Raw genomic sequence first — 7,464 nt, forward strand, 5'->3', positions numbered from 1 at the left:
GGTCAATGTTGGCAGATATCTTCTGGTCAAGATGGCTTAAAGAATACTTGCCTGCACTGCAGCAGCGCCAGAAATGGCTACAACCAAAGCGGAATCTTCAAGTAGGAGATCTTGTGCTAATTCTGCATGAAAATACACCACGCAATCACTGGCCACTAGGTCTGATTACTCAGGTTTATCCAGGTGCAGATGGACTTGTGCGTTCTGTGGAAGTGAAAACACAGACAGGAGTCTACAGCCGTCCAGCGGATAAAATATGCCTCCTGGAAGCCAGTTTAATTAGTTGAGTTAACTTATTGAAGCATCACCTTCCTTTCTTTGAATGACCCTTTTTGGGTCATTGGGGCCGAGATGTAGGCTGCTGCCCCTTTAAGAACGTCGTTTCAGTGGACTCAGAGAGCGTTGTGAGGAGGAAAGAAAAAAAAAAAAAAGACCATGTTGTTTGGTTCTAGCGTGTTGGACTTTTGGCGATTTACAAGTGTTTGATTACCTACTTAACCTACTTATTCCCAGCGTGGTGAGAATGTTTTCGTTGTTAAGAAATCGATGTTTAATATAATGTTCGTAGATCGCTATTTTTGGCGATTATAGCGATTACGCCATAGTGCGTAAATGTTAATATATTATGTTTATTTTCCTTTGTGTAAACGTATGCTGTTTATGTGATTATATTACTAAGTATAAATGTGTTTTTGTGTGTTTACAGTTTGACCCATACGTATACATACGTGTGCATGTATGCATATGACAATACTAAAAACAACAATCGCAAAAAGAATGTGTACAGTGTGAGTTCTGCACTAGTGGAATAAAATCAAAACCAAGTTCCAACTTAATGTTATCATTTCGTGGGTAACATTAAAGTCAAACACGAGGAAGAAATAAAGTAATAACAACATGGATCAAAGAGACAGAAGAAAGTTCTATCCCAGATCAGCAACAAAGGGTCTCAAGCGCCAGCGTGGTGGTGCAAAGGCTGCTGTGACACGCTTAATGACACAGATTACTACCGCTATGAGCTGTAATCAGCCAAAGATGTAGAAATGAAGCTTGCTGCCTTGGATGAGGCTGTTATGCGGTTTCATGAGGTCCATGACATGTACCACAAAACGTTAGAAGATGAGGATGACCTTGATGCTTCTAAGGGCTATTTAACATCAGTTCTGCGTGAAGTGCAAGATTTACAGCACACAGTCTTAAGCTGGCTTGAAGATTTTAAGTCATCAATGGAATCTTCTGATGCACCAAACTTCCAGAGGGACATCAATGCTTGAGGAAGCTGCTAAATTGCAAATGCCTACTATAGAACAAGTATCTACCCAGTTTCCAAGAGCTACAGAATCTAAGACAGAAAGAGAATAAAGAGTTTTCTGTGCTTCTAGCTCAACAGGAAGAACGTCTGCGTACAGAGTTTAAACTACAACTTCAGCAAGCGGAATTTGAAATGGATGGACTAAAGGCTTACTGAAGCTCAAAAGACACTGAGATGGAGGAAAATCGACGAAAGGCTGAGTTAACGACAATAAATAGAGGCTTTTCAACTCCTGTCTCAGGTAATCCATCCTTAAATTTTCGTTCATCACTCTCAGCAGGAAACGACAATTCTTTATGTCAACTACTAGAACTGACAAGGCAACAATATCAGTCACACATTGATTCCATGCATCTGCCATCTGTTGACATCATCAAGTTTGATGGAGAACCCTTAAAGTACTGGCAGTTCATCAGATTATTCTCCTCAGTGATTGAGAAAGAGACCGTGCCAGATCAAGAAAAGCTCACTCGTCTGCATCAGTACACTGTCGGCCAAGCTAGAGAAGCTATCTCACATTGCTTGTACAACCCTGACTCTAGCCTGGGCTATGCAGAAGCCATGACTATTCTGAAAGGCGTTTTGGCCATCCATCGCAATATACTCAAGCATGGGTCGACAAGGTGCTCAATCACAAAGACATTAAAGACAACAAGCAGTTGCAAAGCTTTGCGGACATTCTGTGTAGCTGTCGTGACACTCTTAAAGCAATGAATTGTGAGGATGAGCTAAATGGTGGACGCACTCTGCTACAAATTGTGGAAAAGCTGCCTGAAGACATAAAGAAAAGATGGCTCACAATAAATTATGAGATTATCAAATCGGACGTTTACAAAGTTAAACGATATAGTCTGTCTTGTTGAATCAGAAGCTGCTAAGAGAGCTGATCCTATCTTTAGGGAATCTCCTTATGCCTGCAATTCAGAAATTCTCCGGTGAGTTTCAAATCAAATATCAAGTCAAGCTTCAATAAGAAAAAGACAAACATTACGCAACAATGTCAGATTCTGACGGATGAATCCATCACATCGCCCACAACAAAGACTATTTCACGATTTAAATGTCCAAAGTGTACTGAAGTACACTTTCTGAATCAGTGTCAAGCCTTTAGAGCTTTATCTGTTCAAGAGCGTTTGGCCTTTGTTCAGCGAAAGCAACTTTGCCAAAACTGCTTTATGAAGGGTCACGCGCTGCAGTCTGTTCTACTTGCAGCTGGGTATGCAAGGTGCCTGGATGTGGGAAAAGGCACAACAGCTGGCTACATTCTGCCATTGTAGCTTCTAACAATGACAAAGACCAATCTACTAACCAAGCCACGAAGATGAGCCAGTTGTTGACCCGCCACAAGCCATTCAAGCGCATGCCACCAGAAAATGCATTGGCGTCAGTCAAAAGAAGATTGCACTTCCTATCCTGCCTGTTGTGGTTTCAGACAGACACAAGCAATTCTCTATGAATGTCTTTGCTTTGCTTGATAGTGGCTCCAATGGGACCTTTGCATCTAAGAAGCTTGTTCATGCTCTTAAATTGGAATCACGCAAAATGAGCGTTAAACTGAACACTATGGAGACCAAAAACCTCAACGTAGTTACCTTAGCAGTTGATCTACAAGTTGAAGATGCTCAACAAAGAAACTCTTTCCTAATGAAAGGAGTGCTCTGTCGGGACAACCTGAACATAAGTCTGGACAGCCTAGTCACACAGCAGGAAGTGTTTCAGTGGTCACATCTGCGGGAAATTGCGGATGAAATCAGTTTACCCGATGCTGATCTAGCTAATGAGGTTCACTTGCTAATAGGTCTAGACCAACCAGACATACTTAAACCCCGTGACACATGCTGTGGTGAGTCTGGCGAACCATACGCAATTCTGACTGGCCTGGGATGGACACTCCATGGACCAGTAGCAGATGGCTCTCGTCTGTTTCTGCCAACTTCATTCGAGCTGACCATTCTCTACAACAAGCTGTTGAAAGATTTTGGAAGTTGGATGACCCAGTGCATGTGAACAATGACTTCGCTGTCAGTAGTTGTGAACAACAAGTTGTGGCCCTATGGAACAAACAAGCAGTCAAAGAGGAAGGTCATTACACACTTCCAATCCCATTCAAAGAACGTCCACCACAACTACCCAATAACTACACAATGGCCAAGCATCGATTAGATCTTCTAGGAAGAGGCTAAAGAAGGACCCAACTTTGCTTCACATGTATACAGAGGTATTAGAGACTCTTTGCAGAAAGAATATGAGAAGAAGTCGTAGACATTATAAGAGAAGATGGCTGCGTGTGGTACCTGCCGCATCATCCAGTTCTGCATCCACATAAGCCAGAGAAGGTTCGTATTGTCTTTGATTGTGCAGCACGGTACCAAGGTACTTCATTAAATGACCACATCCATCAAGGCCCAGACCTTGCCAATAAGCTGCTAGAGTCCTTCTCAAGTTTAGACAGGAACCCATTGCTTTAAATGCAGATATCGAGGCATGTTCTATCAAGTCCGGGTGCCGTCTGATGAAAGGGATGTTCTTCGTTTCCTATGGTGGGATGATAACGACCGAACAAACCACCTAAGCATTATCGTATGAAGAGCTCACCTGTTTGGAGGTGTCTGGAGTCCTAGTGCTGCCAATTTTGCCTTACAACGAGTGGCTGAAGACAATCGCGGAAACTTCTCTGATGGCGCAGTGGAAACAGTGAAGCGAAATTTCTCGTTGACGATTGTCTTAAGTCAGTACCAACAGAGGAGGCTGCCATTAAACTCGCTTCTGAACTCAGGGAACTGCTCACCTGTGGAGGGTTTAGATTAACCAAGTGGTTAAGCAATTCTAAGGAAGTGATGAAATCAATACCAACTGATGACTGGGCAAAATCGTTACATGAGGTTAACCTTGACCAAGAGGATTTGCCACTCGAGCGAACACTGGGCGTCCTTTGGGATGTAGAAAGAGATTGTTTCACATTCGATGTCAAGACAGTAGACAAGCCAGTAACAAAGAGGGAGTATTGAGCACTACCAGTTCCATTTATGATCCTTTTTAGGATTTGCAAGCCCTTTCGTGCTCAAAGCTAAAGCAATCTTTCAAGAATTGTGCCGTATGAAAGTCGACTGGGACGAAGAGTTACCAGTGGACATAGCAGCACAATGGCGCCGATGGTTGAATGACTTGCCTCTGTTGGCAGGACTGACAATTCCAAGATGTCTTAAACCAACATCTATTAGTTGTTTGTTACCGACTCAGCTCCATCACTTTTCCGATGCTTCAGAACTGGCTTACGGTGCTGTTTCATACATCAAGATTGGTGACACCTGCAGGCTGGTAATGTCAAAGGCCAGACTTGCTCCAATCAAGCCAGTTAGCATACCACGACTGGAACTGCTAGCAGCTGTTGTTGCTACAGAGCTGGATCAGCATATCAAGCGACACTTAGAGATTCCAATTGAAAGGACTTTCTTTTGGACGAACAGTACTATCGTACTCCAGTACATCAACAACAAGCATTGTCGTTTCCAGACATTTGTCGCCAACCGTATATCAAAAATACATGAACGATCAGATTCATGCCAGTGGAGACACATTGATTCTGCATTTAACCCTGCGGATGACGTCTCTCGAGGATGACTATGAGGAGATTCTAGAAAGTGAGCGATGGGTAACTGGTCACACTTTCTTAGACTTGAGGAGGAACAATGGCCTGCTCAGCCTATTATAAATGACTTGCCAGACGGAGCAGAGATCAAACAAGGCAAAGAAATTTATGCAGCTAGCATAAAACAAAACCACTTGACGAAAAATGCAGTGGATAGATTACTGGAGCGATACTCCAGTTGGCATCGTTTGAAAAGAGCTACTGCTATCTTGTTGCGTCTAAAGGCTTTGTTGCGCAAAGAAAGCAAGTGTGCATCTTTCTGAGCCCCATCACTGTTGGTGAGCTCCAGCAAGCAGAGCTAGCCATTCTCAAATACATTACAAGCCGCAACTTTCGGATCTGCTCAAGCAAAACCCAGTTCTCTTCTCAAGCTCAAACCTTTCGAGGATGAGAATAACCATCTTCTTACGTGTCGGAGGTAGACTAACAAATGCCCCAATTCCCTCTACGAGGCTAAACACCGGTGATCCTACCTAATAATCATCATGTCACCCAGCTGATTATTCGTCACTACCATCTTCGTTTGGGTCATGCAGGTCCAGAACGAGTTCTTACAGAAATTCGTCAGCGTTTCTGGGTTCTAAAGGGGCGTGCTGTCATTAACCAGACTCTCAAGTCATGTCTACAGTGTCGCAAATTAAGAGCTAAGCCACAAGCTCAGCAAATGGCTGACTTACCTGACTCTAGAGTGACACCGTGTGAGCCTCCATTTACTCAGTGGGCATGAGACTATTTCGGACCATTCTTGGTTAAAAGGGCACGCCCAGTGATCAAAAGAAGTACGGATGTGTGTTTACATGTCTCACTCGAGAGCTATTCATCTCGAGGTCACACACACCCTTGACACGGATTCTTTTATCAGCGCTTTACAGCGATTCATCTCCAGGAGAGCCCACCTTCTGAGATACGATCAGATAATGGGACTAATTTTGTGGGTGGGTTGCGAGAGTTGCGAAAGGCCATTAATGAATGGAATCAACAAAAGATTTCTGATTATCTGCTGCAGGACAATGTAAAATGGATCTTCAATCCACCTGCCGCCTCACATATGGGTGGTGTATGGGAGCGACAAATTCGCACCATTCGTTCCATTCTAAATACTGTTCTTTCACAGCAGACACCAGATGATGAGGATTGACGACGCTGTTTTGTTGCGTGAGAGTCTATTGTCAACGGTAGACCAATTACTAAACTCTCTGACGACCTGTCAGATCCTCTACCACTCACTCCAAATCATCTGTTGTTACTTCGTTTCTGGTCCGACTCTACCCCAGGAGCCTTCGTAAAACAAGATGTTTACACGGCGCCGATGGCGCCAGGTCAATATTTGGCAGATATCTTCTGGTCAAGATGGCTTAAAGAATACTTGCCTGCACTGCAGCAGCGCCAGAAATGGCTACAACCAAAGCGGAATCTTCAAGTAGGAGATCTTGTGCTAATTCTGCATGAAAATACACCACGCAATCACTGGCCACTAGGTCTGATTACTCAGGTTTATCCAGGTGCAGATGGACTTGTGCGTTCTGTGGAAGTGAAAACACAGACAGGAGTCTACAGCCGTCCAGCGGATAAAATATGCCTCCTGGAAGCCAGTTTAATTAGTTGAGTTAACTTATTGAAGCATCACCCTTCCTTTCTTTGAATGACCCTTTTTGGGTCATTGGGGCGAGATGTAGGCTGCTGCCTTTAAAACGTCGTTTCAGTGGACTCAGGGAGCGTTGTGAGGAGAGGAAAGAAAAAAAAAAAAAGACCATGTTGTTTGGTTCTAGCGTGTTGGACTTTTGACGATTTACAAGTGTTTGATTACCTACTTAACCTACTTATTCCCAGCGTGGTGAGAATGTTTTCGTTGTTAAAAATACGATGTTTAATATAATGTTACGTAGATCGCTATTTTTGGCGATTATAGCGATTACCGCCATAGTGCGTAAATGTTAATATATTATGTTTATTTTTCCTTTGTGTAAAGCGTATGCTGTTTATGTGATTATATTACTAAGTATAAATGTGTTTTTGTGTTTACAGTTTGACCGCATACGTATACACTTGCGTGTGCATGTATACATATGACAATACTAAAAACAACAATCGCAAAAAGAATGTGTACAGTGTGAGTTCTGCACTAGTGGAATAAAATCAAAACCAAGTTCCAACTTAATGTTATCATTTCGTGGGTAACATTAAAGTCAAACACGAGGAAGAAATAAAAGTAATAACAACATGGATCAAGAGACAGAAGAAAGTTCTATCCCAGATCAGCAACAAAGGGGTCTCAAACGCCAGCGTGGTGGTGCAAAGGCTGCTGTGACACGCTTAATGACACAGATTACTACCGCTATGAGCTGTAATCAGCCAAAAGATGTAGAAATGAAGCTTGCTGCCTTGGATGAGGCTGTTATGCGGTTTCATGAGGTCCATGACATGTACCACAAAACGTTAGAAGATGAGGATGACCTTGATGCTTCTAAGGGCTATTTAACATCAGTTCTGCGTGAAGTGCAAG

Source organism: Puntigrus tetrazona, chromosome 22 (assembly GCF_018831695.1).
Source record: "Puntigrus tetrazona isolate hp1 chromosome 22, ASM1883169v1, whole genome shotgun sequence".
Taxonomy (NCBI): domain Eukaryota; kingdom Metazoa; phylum Chordata; class Actinopteri; order Cypriniformes; family Cyprinidae; genus Puntigrus; species Puntigrus tetrazona.